This window comes from Theropithecus gelada, chromosome 6 (assembly GCF_003255815.1).
Source record: "Theropithecus gelada isolate Dixy chromosome 6, Tgel_1.0, whole genome shotgun sequence".
NCBI lineage: Eukaryota > Metazoa > Chordata > Mammalia > Primates > Cercopithecidae > Theropithecus > Theropithecus gelada.
In genome coordinates this window covers 86,467,645-86,487,550 of record NC_037673.1, presented here as the reverse complement: position 1 = coordinate 86,487,550, position 19,906 = coordinate 86,467,645, and the positions used below count along the sequence as shown (strand labels likewise).

The window sequence follows — 19,906 nt, the reverse complement described above, 5'->3', positions numbered from 1 at the left end:
CTCAATAAACCAGAAAACATGGCTAGACCAAAAATTACTGAAGAAATTAGAGTCAAAATTCACCCTACACCTCTAAAATCAATAGTTTTACGAGCAAAAGTTAAACAAATCTTTATGCACAAAGAATCCCATCTTAAAAAAATGGTACCATTTCTTACCACTTCATTTTTTATGTTATCATAATTTAGATACCAAAATACCAAAAACATATGAGAAAGAATCATCATAAACCGGCCTTGCTTAGAATATACATGCAAAAACCTGAATTAAGTATTAATAATTTGAATCCAACAGTGGACTTAAAAAAAGGGTTTATCTAAGCATTTCAAAGACTTTAATATTTGAATATCTATCAATATAATCTCATCATTAGCAGATTAAAGGAGAAATATCATACAACAATTAAAAGAGTATGGTGTTGATGCAGGGATAAGCAAATGGAACAGAAGAGAGAGTTTACCCACACTTGAATAGTAACTTTAGTAAATGACAAGTAAATGGGGAAAGATATTACTTAATAAATGCTCTTGAAACAATTGGTTATTATTTTTAAAAAGTAGATCCCTCCTTGACACCATTCACAAAATACATTCCAGATGAATAAAATATCTAAGTGTAAAAAATAAAACTTTAAATATTTTACAAAACACTATAAGAGAGTATGATATTGAAATACTGTGGGGGATTTTTTTCTAAATCAAAAGTTAAGGAAAATATTGGTTAATACGACTGTATCAAACCTGAATACTTCATTTGATATACAGAATTTAAAAAACAAGGAAAACTAGAAGCAGATATTTGCAACGTATTTAATTGACAAATGATTATATTCATGAAATAAATAAAATTTCTACAAATCAATAAGAAAAAAATAAACAACCTATTAGAAAAAATTGTTGGACAACTATTTGAAAGAGCAAGACACCATGTGTTGGTGAAGCTGTGGGGATATGCTTCAAAATAGCTGGTTAGGTTTAAATTGTTGCAACCATTTTTTAGAGTAATTTGTCAATATTTACTAATATTTAAGATACATCTACATGAAGCCAAGCAATTTCATTTCCAGTTACATGTTCCAGAGAAACTTTGTACATATGTCTATGGAAGTGTGTTCATTGAACTACTGTTTATAATAATGAAAAATTCAGGAAAATCTATGTTTCTATCTATTAATAACTAATAAATTAGAGAAATAAATTGTACCATATTCATACCTTGGCATAAAAAGTAATAGATGAAGTGAGTCAACTAAAGGTATGCATATCATTTGGAATCACATCTAAGACATTATATTGATTAAACAGGCAAATTGCTGAAGCATAGGTACATTTGCATACATTAATTTTCTTTGTAGTTCATGAAGAATATAAAAAGACGGAAAAAATATACACCAACTTTCATAATATGAAGGAGTAGAATGTGGAGTGGAATTGTACATATGATAAATTTCTTTGTAAAAACCCTAAAGAAAAAAGTTCTAATGCTTTGGCCAGGTGTCGTGGCTCATGCCTGTAATTCTACCACTTTGGGAAGCCCAGGTGGAAGGATCACTTAACTTAGGAGTTCAAGCCTAGCCTGGTCAACATAGCAAAATCTGTCTCCACATAAAATAAAAAAAACTTAGCCAAATGGTGATGTGCACCTGTAGTCCTAGCTATGCAAGAGGTTGAGGCAAGAGGACTCCCTGACTTCAGGAGTTCAAGGCTGCAGTGAGATATGATTGCACTACTGCACTTCAGCCTTGGCGACAGAACAAAGCAAGACTCTATTAAAAAAAAAAAGAAAAGTCTAGTGTTTTCACTTGGACTTGGGCTCAGACATGTTGGGTGTCATGGTACATCTGCCTGGCACAGGTTGTGTTTAAAGAGGCTGGTCCTTGATGGTAGAGATGTCTTAAACTGGAGGAGGGCAAGACATTGCGGCATGACTAAGATAGATCTAGTATGTTACATAAGTCTGGTCATGTGTAAATGGGCGTTATTATTGAGAAAATGTGCTTAGGGCAGGGTGTGCATTGGGCCAGACAAAAAAAAGCAAAATGAAAAGATAACAAGACCAACTTTAAGGATATCAAAGTCAGTCTGAAGTCTTTTGTAAATATAGCCAGGAGTAAATAAGCAATCAGTCAAGAACGAACTGTGAGGCAGATCTTGGTAAATGCAATTTTGTTTCACAAACTAGGAATATATTCCAGGGCACCTTTGCTTCCATGGGGTCAGGTCCTCTCTCTGGGTTTATGGGGATAGCTGGATATGAGGGAGAAGAGGGAATAGTGGAATTGGTCCATTGTTTCAGGGATTTTTGTAGGAATTATTTCCTAAACCATGACTCAGATGACCCCAAAGGAGGATTCAGAAGCAGAAGCTCTATTCTTTTACTCATAAATCTATCTCATCTACTTCTTTTATACGAAACAACAGCAGAGAAAAGTTGAAGTTCAGCCATTCATTGATTTAAAGAATTAAAAAAAAAAAAAAAAAAAGCTGGACCTGAGTAGTGAGTGGGTCACTTGTGTCTTCCAGTATACAAAGCCTGCTATTTAAGAAATCCTGATTTGGAAAAAAAAAAAAAAAAAATCCCTTAGCAACAAAAGAAAGTCTGCTGGCTTGGTAAAGCTTAGAAACCAGCAGGCTCTTTGCAAAGTTCGTCTCAGATTCAGTATTTATACTACCAACAATAATTGTCAATAAATTAGACTTACTATTGTACAACACAGGAAAAAGCAATGCTCCTTGTTTATCTTTGGCCGCTGTTTACTTTTAGCTCTGCTGTGGGAAAGAGAACTCAAACAATGCTAAGCTTTCCCTTAATGAGATCCTGATTAGATAGTCTGGACCAATGTATAAAGCACAGTACACTAAAGCAGGAGAGCAAAACTGAACTCTTCATCACCCCCTCCCCTGAAAGCAAAATTGTCAGTTCATTCCAGTTTGCCGTCAGCACAGAGCAGAGGCATCTCCTCAGTGACTGCCCTCCTTCCAGAGTGCCTGTGCTAACTAGCCCAGTAGCCGTTTTGACTTTCCTTCTTATGCAGTTTCGGTATCTTTCAGTGTTCTGGGCTGGCCTTGCCATCTTGCCAAACAAGGAAATACACTCACTGTATCTCACCTTCTCAGTACTGCAAATTAACAGAAATCACCACTGTAGGCATTACAAAGAGTTTGAGGGACTTAAACTACAAGTTTTTAACCTGTAGGATGAGGAGTCCAGGGACTCTATCTGTTAGATTATCAAAGAGGTTAGCAACTATTGTTTAGTCCATTATTTGTTTTATAGATTAGAAGATGAAGAACGGAGAGATTGCTCCTTTCCTCTAGTTAGTTTTTCTTTCTTTTTTTTTCAAGACTGTGTTTTGCTCTGTTGCCCAGACTAGAGTGCAGTGGCACAATCTTGGTTCACTGCAACCTCTGCCTCCTGGGTTCAAGCGATTCTCCTGTCTCAGCCTCCCGAGTAGCTGGGACTACAGGCGTGCACCACCACACTTGGCTAATTTTTGTATTTTTGGTAGAGATGGAGTTTTTCCATGTTAGGCAGGCTGGTCTCGAACTCCTGTCCTCAAGTGATCCACCTGCCTCGGCTTCCCAAAGTGCTGGGATTACAGGTGTGAGCCACTGCACCCGACCTAGTTAGACAGCAAGGACTAGTTTCTGGTTCTGTGGGTCTCTGATCCTATTCTCATTGCAGTATAAAAGCTGAGGTTAGCTTATCTTTATGAAGACATTAAATTCTTACTTATTTCTTACACATTTTAACTGAGGCCTTCGGTGTCACCAACTTTTGTTACCTGCCAAGTCTTTTTGGCACTCCTCCAAAATCCACTCACAACTCAAATGGCTCTGTCACCTATGATTCAGGAATGCTCATGTTTAAAGTGTCATGAAGCCTCCCCAAGAGCTTCCACTTTCTCTCCATAACTGAAATCCAAGGAGGTACCAATCCAAAGTCATGTCTACTTAATAGTGTGTACTTATTTCCTGCTGTTCCTCAATATCAAGAATAGAGGTCTAATCTTGAAATTGTTCACTTTTCAGGACTGTGTTGGAATGTAGGGAAAGGGAATTGTACTGAGATAGAAGAAAAATATTATTTCATAATTAAATGGCAGGATTTTAGAATGGAGGCTTAATTAACATTTACAAAGCAACAAAGCAGTGAAATGATCTTTGACTGGCTTATTTTTTTGAAAGGCATTGTTTTACGCCTTGCTCAAATGAAATATTTCATATTTCCTTTCTTGGCATCAGGCTATTCAGCTTTAAAGCATTTGCAAATATTTAATCTCGTTTGTAAGGCACAGAAGTTTCATAAAGCTTAACAGAACCATGGCCTAACGGTTCAAAGCGCTGACCTTGGAGCAGGTTCAATACCAGCTAAGCTGTGTATTGCTAGCTGTGGGACTCTGTATTAATTTTATGTAAATTTTGTACCTCAGTTTTCTCATTTTTAAAATGAGGATGGTGATGATAACAGTACTATCAATTTCACTGTAGCACTGAGTAGTAAGCACTTAAGTATTACTGTCATTATTATTAGATGGCATTTTCTTGGTTATTATCTCAGCAATAAACTGTGCCTGACTCTTCAAGTCTGTCACTCTTGCCTTGTTGAGAACTGAGATGCTTTCACGTGTTGAAGTTCACCTGCCAAGCTTATTCTTAACAGCATATTCATGGTTTTTGGATTGATCACAGTGAAACAACAGTAAAACAGCTTTGTTTCACCTCTCTGTTTTGGTTATCAGTGAAGGTAACTAGAATAAATACAATGGAAATGAAAATGTGTGGGTTTTGCAGCCCTTTTCACTGTTGCTTATTGGTGATGCCCCTGGTTCCCAGGCTGCAATTCTGAATGTGCAACAGAAGGGTGGGGAGATGGGTACTGTACCGGCTATGTCTTTTGCCTGTGGCAGTCTCTTGAGAGATCAGCTGAAACAAACTGTTTATCTGACGCATGCCCTTCCTTTATGTCTCACAAACAGAAAAAATGATCTTTTGTATTAAAAAGTAATTATATCTGTTATTTCACCTCTATGCCCACAAAGGTCATTGATTTTTATACTAAATCCCATATTCTTTTTGGGTAGTAGTTATGCATCTATTTTGATAATTTGTATTAAAATGCTCAACTATTTGGCTTAGATAAGACGTGACCTAAAAAAAAAAAAAAAAAATCTTCCTTTTGCCCTTAGGCAATATTATTGCTTCTCTAATATGCTAGCTCCCGACTTTGCCCCTTGACTACTTGTGTGATTTTTATGCAATTCTGCATGAGGGAGGAGGTGGGAAACTGTGAATAAGAGAAGGCGTAAGTGGAAAACAGAACAGAAAAGGAGGGAAATGTTAGAGAGAAGGAGAATTATGCAGAAGAGGAGTTATACTGTAATTAATGTGTGGCAGGTCTTTTGTGAAGATGGATTGGGAGTGGTCTCAAGGTTGCCAGTGTTGGCCAGAGAACCTTGCTATAGGTAATCAACTTTCCTAGTCTAAAGAGAGCTCAAAAAGCTGCAGTTTATAACCAATGGAAACTCTAAAGCCTTTTACTTTGGCACAATTCCCAGGGAAGTAGATGAGGAGCCCACTGGCTATGAACACCATTCTGCGCAATTTGACACTTTTCATTTGGTAGAATTTTGTTGCCAAGGCTATTGCATCAAGTTACCGAAATCTTAGTGGATGTAAATTATCTCATGTGTTACTTAGCCTGGCAAGAATTTAAAGGGCATGCCTTCTACTGAAAAGAAAGATTTAACTTTAACCCATTAAAGCAATAAGCTGCATTCTAAACCTTATGGAGAGAACGCACATGCTATATAGTTTGTATTCTGAGATAACAAAGTAACTTTTTTAACAACAACAAAAATTTTGATGGAATCCTGGATCCTTCATTATGAAGTATGCCTACAATCAGGGGCATTTTTTAGGGATTAGGAATTTTATTTATATTTTTAAATCATTTCGTGTAGTTCCGTTTTGTAAAATGTGTGTGCAAATGAGCATTGCTTTTAACTAAATCCCAGAAGAGAAACAAATCAATGCTGACTTACAGAGGATGTAAACAAGGGTTTAATGTTTCCAAATCCTAAATGTTGGCAGAGTAAGGAGAGTAGTTAATAGAGCAATACTTTAGGGTTTATTAACCTACTAAAATGATTCAGGCATACAGAGGCTGCTTCTGTTTCTAAAACAGGATATTATTAACATGCTTCCTTTCTTCCCTTAGGCTGAAAATGCCCAAACCTTCAATTTCATTGTCATTCTCCTCTGACTCAAAGTCATCCAACACCAGACAGGCTGGCCATACAATGGAAGAAATGGCTAAGATCACCAAGAATCAACTGAGATAAACAGATGTTACAAGTGTGAATGTCTAGAGAGGAGGAACTCAATCCTGCTGCACATTAGAATTAGCTGGGGAAATTTTAGAACCTACCCATGCTTGGCCCCAAGGCCCTAGGCGCAGAAATTGGTTTAGGATTGGGCCTATGGAACAGTACTACTTTTAAAAAGTTTTCCAAGTGATTCTACTGTGTACTCAAGTTTGAGACACAGTGGTTATTTAAGATGAAAAACATGAAAAGATAAACTTGAACTGGAGAGAACTGAGGTTCAGTTACAGGTAGGTTACAAGTTACTATACATCAGTTATTACATTTAGGTTATAAAAATAAACAAAATTAATATTTTAGAAGCATTTTAGTGATACTCCCTGCTTTCATCCTCTCTCTTGTCAGCATAGCCACTTGAATTTTCGAAAAAGGAAACGTAACTACAACAGCCTTGTTCATGGCTTCGGGGAAAGCACTGCTAGGACCCTGAGTTCCCTGCCCACCATGCCAGCCCTGGAGCTTGGGTGGCCCAGGATCCTTTTGCCATTCTGAAATAGAAACCATGGATGGGGATATGGTGTATTTCCAAACCTGTTACCAGAGAGCATTTCCAAATATCTTTCACCCAGTATTCTGGCAACTAAACAATTCAGGAAAAGAAACCCTAACTCAAAAACCAAACAAAAGAAAAGAGAGCACGTATATACCTTTTCATTTGACTACACAGCAATAACTTAATCTCCGGTATCAGATATTTGCTTTCCTTTCCATTCCCACTTTATCACCTCACCTTCCTCACTTCCTTACACTATCACAAGGACCTCCTTGCTTTTCATCCGGCTCTGGTATCTTACCCCTAACTCAGCTTGTGAATTGCTACAGATTAATCTTCTTACTCAAAGTACATAGCACTTGTATAAAACTCATGGTTTAGCTACACATTATGGTGTTTTGAATCACAAGAGTGTTTTTAATATATAAGCACTAGCTTTATTAACTGCAAAAATTCAATATACATTTGTTTATAAAGAAAGGTTTCTGTTTAAGCATCAATTTTCCATTAAGATAATTAGTTTTTATCTGTGGAATCTTCAATGGGGAAAAATCAATCATTTCTATTTTAACCCACTCACAAAAAGAAGTAAGTCCTGAGACAACTGTGGGCTTCATAGTCATCGAAAGAGCCATAGGATCCCAAATACCCTACCCCAAGGTCCTAGGACTTCACACCTAAATTTACTTATTTTTAGCTCTTGTGTCTCCTTTAAATATGACATTTTAAAATAGCAACACAGAAAGCTGCAGGCTAAAACTGTAACTTGTAAACCTGTTGGAACAAATTCATCCCTCACATTAAGGGAAACTAAATTACATATTCATCTACCCCATATTGTTTCCCCACAAGTAATCAAGCTTATCTGTGACCCAATTTTAGTTGTTCATGAGTAGGGGGTGGGGTTCCATAAACTCACGTGGTGGAAACACTTGAAAGATTTATGAGCCTGTAAATGGGTGCTAGCCATTTCAAGTAAATACAGGCCAAACCAAACTCTTAGCTGTCTGCATTTAGCCTTGATTACAGGAGTTATACAAATAAGACTACAAATGTCTCTAGAACTTAGAAAATTGCTTAGACGCTTTTTTTTTTTTTTTCCAGAAACCTTAAAGCACAGGGAGTAGGTAACCTACTGAGCCTCGGAATCACATCTTTTACTGAAATATTTTTTTTCCTGCAGCAAAAAGCCATAGAGAATTTTTGGAGCTCATACTAAACTCTCCCTGATGATAAATTTAGTGGTCTCACCACTTGGGCTCCACTGACACTCTGAGCAGTTGGATGTACCTAAGCCTAAGTCTGGATTTAGCACAAATACTAGGTTTCCTCAGTTATAAATTCTACTCATGAAGATCTGTCATCACAGATCCTAGATTACATTGATAAATCCACTGGATAGCATCTGCTACAATTGAATCTGGCAGATCAAGCTAGAAGAAAGATAATGATTATGCTATTTTAACTAGTTCAAAATAAAATTGTTTGGAGGACTGTGATTAGTAACTATATCAGGTATTCCACTGTGTTTTTTCAATTTCAAAAAGTTTTCAAGTTGCATGCTCTATTATTTGTTTGTATGATTTTAGAATCTGTGTCACTATATTGATACTCTCAATTGCCACCTTTCTTGACTGAAGACTATGCTAATATGGTGCTGACCCATTCTTACAGGCAGGCAATCAGTTACAAGTTGACGGTCATTGGCTGTTTCTCTGATGTATGATATCTTTGCTCACACGAAGCAGCTAGATCTGAATTCCAAATGTTACAGCTGTTCCAGATACAGACATTATGATACCTTCTATCTAGGCACCAGTCTTCTTTTGAAACAGAGTTCATATCTGCCTAGGTATTTTCTCAAAAGCCAGGACAAGGATCACTGTGTGTCTGTGTCACACCAGATACAATAATTTAGGCATGCAATCACACTGTATCTACCGCTGCTATCCTTTCAGGATAGCCAGATACCTCTATTTGCACTTCCTTGGTAAAGATTCACATGAAAGCTGATGAGATGGGACAGGACTATTTCACACAGGAAATGTGGAAGATAAGCAGTCTCTAACCTGGTTCACTGAGTGGGCTTAATTAGGTCTCTTATTCTTTTATGGGCACAGAAATTATTAGTCTCAGCTTTGATTTCTCCACCTAATATAAATAAAGCTGAGCTCATTAAACCATTTGATCTGTTTCCAGCCTCTCAAATTGGATTTTCTGTACTTAACTTTGTAAATACAACATCGTGAGGAAATTGAGAGAAAAATAATACCACCAAGGGAAAGACAGTAGGCGAGGCCTCGTTTAGAATTCAAGTCATATCTTACTTGCTGGTAAGTGAAAATGACAACCTAATGCCATTTTACATTATAGCTCTTCAAAAATATCATTTGTGACAGTTGTTATTGACATTCTAGAAATGAGACAAAAATGAGGTTAGATAAAATATTTTCCTTTAGCAATTCAAAGTTCCAACAATAAGTTAACTGACTTTAAATAACTGCTCTTAGGGATCCAAAGCATTGGTTTGTGTCTGTTTCTGATACGGAAATATTTGCTTTAATTTCTATTGAAATTTGAAAACATATAAAAAGGGATTAAGAGAAAAAGTAAATCCTCATTTACATATTAGCAAACTGGGAATGAATAAGCTTGAAAGTATTCAAACTTAAACATATTTCAAATGAAATGACATTCAACTAAAATACTTATTTTATTTGAATTGTGTTCAGGTAGCACAAGAACTAACTTGTACTCAAAGTCAGTACCCCTTAAATAATATTTCAAAGATTTAGACGTCAAAGCAGTGGTATTCAGTAGGCTTAATATCCTTTAAAATGTCTTCTGCTGGTTCATTCCTCTTTCAGTGGCTTCCTAGTGTCTCAGTTTCTATGAGGCTCCCATGCCTTCCAACTGAGATGCCGGCACATTCTTCAGCTTTAAAGATGTCTTGATGGATGTGAACAATGGCAGTGGGTCTTTCACACATGCTTAGCTCTGTCTCACAGTCTGCAAATGCTGGAATGGATTCCAGGCAATAGTGTGATTGGAAGAACACAGACAGTTCAGAGTCAAAGACCTGACTCTGTCATTTCTTAGTTATGTAACCTGGTGCAAATCATTAAGGTACCTAAGTTCTACTCTTGACCTGCAAATTTAAGACAATAAGACTTCATCTGTTATGAGAATCAAGTGAGATAATGTACATGAAAGTATTTTCTAAAATGAAAAGTCATATGTAAATGGAAGCTATCTGGCAAATTCTTTTTTCTGTGATCAGCTGATTAAATAATGCGGGCCAGTGAGTATGTCAGCACTAAGAAAGTTACATAGTTCAGAGGGTTGAGAAATAGAACTGGACACATGTTGGATTCCTAGCCCTACTCTTTAGGATCAAGGCCAGCTTACAAAACCATACACCAGTGGTAGCCTGACAAAAACAATTGCTGGGACTTACTCAGAAATAATGTAAACCAGTTAACTTTATACAGATAGGAGCATCATTTGCCATCCATGGGGAAGAAATCATAGTCAATATGCCATAACTATAAGCCTTAAAAATTAAAGTTAGAAACATTATATTTCTTCTAAAACTTTCTTAAACATGACATACTTTGATCACTAAGGCTTAGACAGGCCCAATTATTGGGTGAAAATTTTAGCATTCTAGCAGCTCAAATAATTATACAGGGAGAAAGCATGAGACCTGGGGGTGGAAGAGAGACAGAGAGTAGGAAATAGTTAAACAAATTAAGGAAAAAATTTTCTGCACCAGAAGAATTCGATTTCACTATACATATATTTAAATAATCATAGTGAATCTGAAGAGCTAACAAGATGTGAAGAAATAGAAAATAATCATTTTTTTAAGGGTCATGTGCTCAGATAGCAGTATTTTCACTAACAACCAATTTATCTGAATGACATCTATCACCAAAATCCTGGGAATTTAAGGATTAAAAAATAATTGTAAAACAGTTTCCAAATTATCAGACTTCTATGAAAAAAAGAGGGATCAAGTGGCATCATATCCAATTTTTTTTTCCCACAGAAGAGAAATAACCAAGTAAATTAATGGTACAGCAGATCTGTTACTGTTAGCCAAGGGCAAGAAGAGTTGTCTTAATGTTGGTCTCACTTTGCACTAAAGTATAACACACTTATCAAATAGTATAAGTCTTAAGGCAAGAAAAAGTGGTTAAAGGTGTTCTGGCCAAAATGACCATCCATACCAGATTAAAGTAGACAACAATCACAAGGGTGAATGCACAAAAAGCCCACTGCTACTTTCCTTACTACTTACTAATTATGGTGTACCTGTGTAATAGACATAGATGCCAATTGCCAGTATGACATTTATTCCTTGTTCTTCTGGTAACAGCACTTTAGAATTTCCTTTGAAATCCATGTGATTTCATCATAACTGACCTCATTCTTCCCTGCCCTTGCTCCAGCCATGGGCATATGACCTGGACAATCAATGTTATCTGCTCTCCTATCCACAGTGATAAGTTCAGGGGTGAATATTGAATCCATGCAGCCAACAGGACTCCTGTTTAGAACTTCTGCTGGAACTGTTGAAAAGAGAAACTATCTTTCTTCTGGACTGGTAGGCTGAAAGGATGAGAACCTGAAGCCACCAGTCATTGTGTTGCCACCCTGAGGGAGGCATCTTACAGTGATGAAATGACTGATTTCTATAACATCGGCTCAACACCTAGATGGTGAAAGTCAGAATGCTGTGACATCTTGAACCTCTGAATTCAGCAATGATTGAAGCCAGTCATTCACAGACAACTTATTTAAGCTTTAAGGCTTAAGCCATGGCAGTTTACATCGGATTTCTGTCATTTGTATTAACATGAATCCCAAGTTTGCTTCATAAAATGTGGGTATATTTATTTACTGAATTAGTATAACTCTGCTTTAGAAGACAGCTTCACAAAGGAATCCAAATGTGACTAACAAAAGGATTTAAGATTAATTTCTTACTTTATTTGTATGAATGTCCAGTTGCATTTTCCCCTTTAGCTGACTTACAGCAAACATGGTATGCAAGACTTACAAGTTTCTTCTTTCTAGAAAGGCAAAAGTTGCCTTTCACACCTAAGAACTCAAAGCAAACACTACTTGAGGTCATAAATCTACTACTACTTGAGTAACATAAATCTCAGCTTTTCTTTCAACACCTCTCTTGAAGAGGCTCTGGCAAAACCTCTCTCCCACTATGCTGCTATGTAAATCTCCCATATCCAGTTTACCAAAGGCATCTCCCAAGGAATCTGTGGCAGGTCCCGGGACAGCAGAGGGAACTATTTGAGAAATTCATCTGGTGATGAGCTGTCTGGAGCTTCAGTTAACTTCACATACTTAAGGGCAGGGAGAATTGCAGTCTAGGAAGACCACCTGGGATTGCCTGTAGGCCATTCATCTTTCAGAACAGACAAGGTCAGAAGAGAAAAGATGCTCAGAGACTTTCAGAAAAGGTATTTCTTTCCCTTTCAGAACCAGGTTCTTTATTAGGTCTCTGTATATTGTTTTCTTTTTCTAAGTGAATATAGAAGATCCAGCATGTACTTGTTAAAAACATAGTAGGGTAGACTATGAATACTCTCAATATATTTGTTTTACATTCTTCCAGAATATCATATATACTTTACACTGCTGAATATGTAAAATTATAGTTTTCTGTTAACAATTTAGTTATGTTGACTGATTGGAAGTGATTCTTTTTCTTCTAGGTCCATAGCTTTTAAACTTCAATCTGCATTAGAATCCTCTGAGTACTTACTCAAAGTGCTGACACCCAGGGCCCACACTAGACCTGAGAAATAAGAATCTCTGTAGAAGGAGCCTAGAAATAGGAATTTTCTAGTGATACAAGTCACCTGGAAACCACACACTGGAAAACACTGTCGTGGGGGTAAATTCACATCCAAGGGCATACACACATTTGTACCTTATAAATCTACTTAACAACAATTCACATCACTGGTGATATATCTACATCTTGATGCTTTTATCATAAAATCCTATTTGCCAAGAGGCACGGCACAGAGTTGCGAAGAGCATGTAATAATTGCTGTGACTGGTTGTTTTGTCTGCAGTCACCCCCTGTATTCATGCCACAGGAGGATAAAGTGTTCCTGACTCACTGCTGAAGTGGCAGCACAATATAAACAGCTTCACCTCTCCTTCAGATAGCAAAGCAAAAGACATTTCAGAGACCCCCACGGATCCACTGGAACATTTTAATTTGAAAGTTTGTCATTTTTTTTTTGGTGCTTATTTTTTACTTTCATTTTGAACATAGAATTACAAAGAAGTACTTGCTATATTATCTTTCACATTAGAATATGTTCTGCCAATTGTGGTCCAAATGTAGTTCATGTGGTTGGCAGCTGGTCAATCAGTATTGCAAGAGAGAACAGCACCTCTTAATGAAAAATATATGTCAAAATTGAAAGTTTAGCAATAGTAGATTGAAAGCCATGCTTGTAGTAAGCCATGTATCAATTGAAATATGAAATATGTATCAATTCTTGTGGACTGTTTGGTACTACTGAGTGCAATGGAACAATGGTTTCATAAATAGTTCTCCCATTGGAACTCTTCAACTTATATTCTAAATATCCCTATGTCTTCCAATCATATTACAGTCTAGATTAATGTTAAAGTTCTCTTCTCTGTTTCTCTGTTCTCTCATTAGCTTCCCTTTTCATCCCTGCACTTTTTCTTTTTACTAGCACCAAGGATTAGTATCAGGTACTACTTTTATTACTGTATCTCTAGTGTCTACTTCAGCAATTGGCACTTAGAAGGTGCTTAATATTTATTGAATTAATGAACAACAAAAAAGTGAACTAAATGACTTTCTTTTCTTTGGTCACATTATCTTTTATTCCATTTTAACTTAATCTGTAGCCTCAAGCTGGAGCAGGTGAGCATCATCTCTGATTTTCACCATTTGCCACAGGTTACCTAAAATTCATCAATCTCACCTTCGGTAGGCTTATAGGATTGCATGTCTGTTTCTTCTACTAATGATCCAGAGGACAGGGAATGGTTTTCATGAAATATTGGCCAGCATTTCCCCTCCCCCCAAAGTCCAAAGGTTTTCTTTGTAATCAATAATCAGCTTAACGAAATTAAGACAAAAAAAGAGACCAAGTAAATGACCTGGGTCACAAGTAATTTTTCTCCGCATTTGTTCACATGTGTGTGAAGCTTGCAGGGACTGAGAACCAGGATGGGGGCTGGAGTGTGTAAGAACAAGGACCCTCTAGGGTCTGGTAATTTCTGAAGAACTTCCTACCACACAATACCTGAAACCAGATAATGAATAAATCCTTAAAAAACACAAGATATTGTTTGTCATTGTTAAGGCATGGCATGGTCCAAATCAGCCAATTAAAGGCTAATTAATAATTTAAAAAATATAAAAATCTTCAACTGAAATTTCATGTCCAGCCAAATTAAGCTTCCTACGTAAAGGAGAAATAAGATCTTTTTCAAATAAGCAAACATTGAGGGAGTTCATTTCCATCAGATCTGCCTTACAAGAGATCTTGAAAGGAGCACTAAATAGAGAAAGGAAAGATTGTTATCAGCTAATACAAAACACACTTAAATACATAGACCAGCGACACTATAAAGCAACCTCATAAACAAGCCAGCATGACAACCAGTTAACACCACAATGACAGGACCAAATCCAAACATATCAATACTAACCTTGAATGTAAACAAGCTAAATGCCCCGCTTAAAAGGCACAGACTGGCAAGCCAGATAAAAAAGCAAGCCCCAATTGTATGCTGTCTTCAAGAGACCCATCTCACACATAATGACACCCATAGGCTCAAAATAGAGGGATGGAGGAAAATCTACCAAGCAAATGGAAAACAGAAAAAAATAGAAGTTGCAGTTCTAATTTCAGACAAAACAGACTTTAAACCAACAAAGATTAAAAAAGACAAATAAGGGCATTAAATATTGGTAAAGGGTTCAATTCACCTAAAGGACCTAACTAACCTAAATATATATGCACCCAACACAGGAGCACCTAGGTTCATAAGGCAAGTTCTTAGAAACCTACAAAGAGACATAGACTCCCGCACAACAATAGTGGGAGACTTCAACATTCCACTGACAGTATTAGATAGACCACTGAGGCAGAAAATTAACAAAGATATTCAGGACCTGAACTCAAAGTTGGACCAAATGTATTTGCTAGACCTCTACAGAACTCTCCATCCCCCCCCCCAAAAAAACAAAATATACACTCTTCATGGCACATATTCTAAAATCTACCACATAATTGGACATAAAACGATCCTCAGCAAATGCAAAAGAACCACAATCATACCAAACACACTCTCAAACCACAGTGCAGTAAAAACAGAAGTCAAGACTAAGAAAATTGCTCAAAACCATGCAATTACATGGAAATTAAACAATATGCTCCTAAATGATTTTTGGGTAAATAATGAAATTAAAAGAAATTCTTTGAAACTAATGAGAACAAAGATACAAAATGCCAGAAACTCTGAGACACAGGTAAAGTAGTGTTAAGAGGGAACTTCATAGCACTAAATCCCCACATCAAAAAGTTAGAAAGATCTGAAATTAATAGCCAAACATCACAACTCAAACATTAGAGAAGCAAGAAGAAATGAACCCCAACGCTACCAGAAGACAAGAAATAACCAAAATTCCAGTTGAACTGAAAGATACCAAGACACAAAAAAATTCAAAAGATTAATTAATCCAGGAGTCGGTTTTTGGAAAAAATTAATAAGATATATAGGCCACTAGCTAGATTAATAAAGAAGAAAACAGATCCAAATAAACATAATTAGAAATGACAAAGGGGATGTTACCACTGGCCCTCACATAAATAAAAATTACCACCAGAAACTACTACAAACACACCTTTGCATACAAACTAGAAAACCTAGAAGAGATAGATAAATTCCTGGACACATACACCTTCCCAAGACTGAATCTGGAAAAAATAAATTTCCTGAACGGACCAGTAACAAGTTCCAAAACTGAGTCAGTAATAAATAGCCTACCAACCAACAACAACAACAAAAGCCCAGGACCTAATGGATTTACAGCCAAATTCTACCAGATGTACAAAGAAGAGCTGGTTCCATTTCTGTTGAAACTATTCCAAAAAATTGAGGAGGAAGGACTCCTCTCCAACTCATTCTATGAGGCCAGCATCATCCTGATACCAAAACCTGGCAGAGAAACAACAAAAGAAAACTGCAGGACAATATCCTTGATGAACATCGATGCAAAAATCCTCAACAAAATACTACAAACCATATTCAACAGCACATCAAAAAGCCAATCCACCATGATCAGGTAGACTTCAGCCCCGGGAGGTCTTTCACCTCCCTGGTTAGCTGTATGTCTAGGGATGTGTGTGTGTGTGTGTGTGTGTGTGTGTGTGTGTGGCAATTGTGAATGGGATTGCCTACGAGGCTACAGTAAGCAAAATAGCATGGTACTGGTACAGAAACAGACACATAGACCAATGGAACAAAATAGAGAGCCCAGAAATAAGGCCACATAGCTAGGATCATCCGATCTTTAACTAAGCTGACCAAAACAAACCACGAGGAAAAGACTCTCTATTCAATAAATGGTGCTGGGATAAATGTCTAGCCATACATAGAAGATTGAAGCTGGACTGCTTCCTTACACCATACACAAAAATCAACTCAAGATGAATTAAAAACTTAATGTAAAACCTGAAACTATAAAACCCCTGGAAAACCACCTAGACAATACCACCCTAGACATAGAAATGAGCAAAGATTACATGACAAAGACAACAATAGCAATCTCAACAAAAGCAAAAATTGACAAATGTGATCTAATTAAACTTAAGAACTTCTGCACAGCAAAAGAAACTATCAACAGAGAAAACAGACAACCTATAGAATGGGAGAAAAAAATTCAAATTACGCATCTGACAAAGGTCTAATACTCAGTGTCTATGAGGAACTTAAATTTACAAGAAGAAAACAAACAACCCCACTAAAAAGTGGGCAAAGGACATGAACTTACATTTTTCAAATGAAGACATACATGTGGCCAACAGGCATATGAAAAAAAGTTCAATATCACTGATCATTAGAGAAATACAAATCAAAACCACAATGAGATACCATCTTATACCAGTCAGAATGAGTATTACTAAAAAGGCAAAACAAAACAAAACAAAACAACAACAACAAAAAAACAGATGCTGGCAAGGTTGCCAAGAAAAGGGAACAGTTACAGTTATACACTGTTGATGCTAATGTAAATTAGTCCAACCATTGCGGAAAGCATTATGGTGATTCCTCAAAGAGCTAAAAGCAGATCTATCATTCAACCCAGCAATCCCATTACTGGGGATGACATCCATAGGAATAGAAATCATTCTATCATGAAGACACGTGCATGTGGATGTTCATTGCAGCACTGATCACAATGGTAAAGACATGGAATCAACCTAAATGCCCATCAATGACAGATTGGATAAAGAAAATGTGATACATATACACCATGGAATAGTATACAGCCATAAAAAAGAACAAGATCATGTTTGTTTGTATTTTTGTGGGAACAAGGATGGAGCTGGAAGCTATCACCCTTAGCAAACCAACGTGAGAAGAGAAAACCAAGTACTGCATATTCTCACTTATAAACTGGAGCTAAATGATGAGAACTCATGAACACAAAGAAGGGAACAACAGACATTGGCGTCTACTTGAAGGTGGAGGTGGCAGGAGGGAGAGGAACAGAAAAAATATTGAGTAATAGGCTTAATACATGCAATAATATGTTAAACTACCCCTCGTGACACAGATTTACTTTTATAACAAACCTTTACATATACCCCTGAACCTAAAGTAAAAGTTTAGAAAAGAATTAAAAACATATATATAATTATGTATTTTAAATATTTATGAATATACATTACCATGGACGCTGTCTCAAGAGGGAGCAAACTGCTTTTTGTTTTCCACTTTTCCCTCAGCATTGAGCACATTACTTGACAAACAGGAAATAAAGAAAGTAATGGGAGGAGAGCTACATAAATGATGATACAAGAAAACAAGTGGTAAGTGACATAAGATGGTTCAAATAAATAGAAAGCTATTCATAGGGGAGAGAACCCAGCTATAATGGAAATAAAGCAAGGCTTCTAGAAGGTCATGGAACCCTAAATAATTTAAAGGTCTAAATAATATGATTTTAATAGACAGATGATAAAGGAGAACTGAAGGCAACTTATGAATATAAATGGTATAAGAAAGTGGGCAGAGAAAGGGAAGTGTAAGTTGTTCAATGGGGAATAATAACAAGTATTGCAACCAGACTGGAACAAATGGAATGTCTAACAGTCATAGACCAAGCTGAAAGGTATCCAGGGACCTTGAACACTGGTTTAAGGGATATCAAATTTTGTTGAGGAGTAAGTAGGAAACCAGCTACCAGGGGAATGGCAATAGGGGAAGGTAGAACAACCTAGCCCCAATGTAAAGAAAAACTGAACACAATTAGCATGCTATTGAAGTTGTTTGTATTTCAGGTCCTGGATTTAAGCAGTAATAGTGTGAATGAAAAGGAAAGGTTAAATGTGAGATACACTATAATAGTTAATCAAAAAGAAAGGGTAATTTTATTAGCCGTGAAGAGACGGGTGGGGAATGAAGTGCTCAGATACCTGGGGGAATTTTCAGTATTGAAGGAGATGGTAGTTCGTTTCCCAGGGAGAAAAGTGTTTTGGTGTAAATGGACAAAGTGGTTAATTACTACTACTATCATGAAATGCAATTTCAAGCTAATAAAGTAGCTTTATTAACTACGAAACCATTTCTGTTAGCATTGCTTTTTTTTTTTTTTTCTTTCCCCTGGCCTTACCAAAACAAAACCGGAAAAGCCTTTGTGAATGGAAAATACAGGCAATGTCATAAACATACAACTTGATAATGATGATACTAGTTAGAGGAAGAACACAGAAATTTAAATTCACCATTTTCTAGTTTTATAGATTAGGGATGTTGGATATGTACACAGTGTATTAATATGTTAATACCTATAGAGGGTCTACAAAAGTATTCTGAACATCATAATGTTCTAAATAGATGAGGTAAAATGTGGAGTGAAATTCCCTAGAATCTAGGCAGTAGTGCTTGTTTGCCACTTATTAGGGTGATGATGGCTAAATAAGGAAACTGGTAACTCTAGAAGAAAGAGAAGCAGACACAGAACTGTGAAGAGAAGACAAATCCAAAACATCAGAAAAGAACTAAAAATGACATGTTCTTAACTATAAAAGTATTCAAATTTAATTTTTCTTCCTCAGAAAATAAAATAACTGGTAATACAATTTAGTGAAGACTCTACCATAAATAGCAACAAAAAGTTGGATAGTTGCCAAGTTTTTCATCTACTAACTTTAAGGTGCTACTTGTTTATGTCCTCATAATTTTTATTATAAAAGTAGTAAAGCAAGGTTGTGATGAAGACAATCATGCATATCTAAAGCAGAAAGTAAAATACTCCTGATACCCCTTCCCCATCCCATTTCTAGAGAAAACTACTGCTAGTAGATTGACGTATACCTGTTCCATATTTTTTCTATGCATATTAACATTAGTAACATAAATTGAATTCAGTATCTTTTTCGAAGAAATCATTCACTCAAATAGTGAGTTTAAGTGTACAATGCTGAAAATCCAAAGTCAAACGATATTGAAATCCTATTTTCAGGGAACTCATAGTCTAGTGGGAAAGAAAGGTAAATCAATTATTAAAACACACCACTCATCACTAAGAAATTATTACTTTGTCTAATAATTATTAAATAAATTTCAAAAATTTCAGAACATTTTCAGAGATTAAGATGAATACAGTTTAAATGAATGAAAAGTGATTCTTAGGATGCAAATTTGATTAACTTATAGAAAATTTACAGAAGGTTTCCACTGTAAGTAGTACATGATTTAGCATTTCAGATAAA

At 36.4% G+C, this 19,906-nt stretch overlaps 1 protein-coding gene across 1 annotated transcript in view; it reads right to left on the bottom strand.

The window, feature by feature from the left end:
• The window catches only part of ADGRV1 (adhesion G protein-coupled receptor V1), a 596,167-nt gene that overhangs the window by 145,907 nt on the left and 430,354 nt on the right, over positions 1-19,906 (bottom strand). The gene's annotated exons all lie outside the window — the stretch shown is intronic.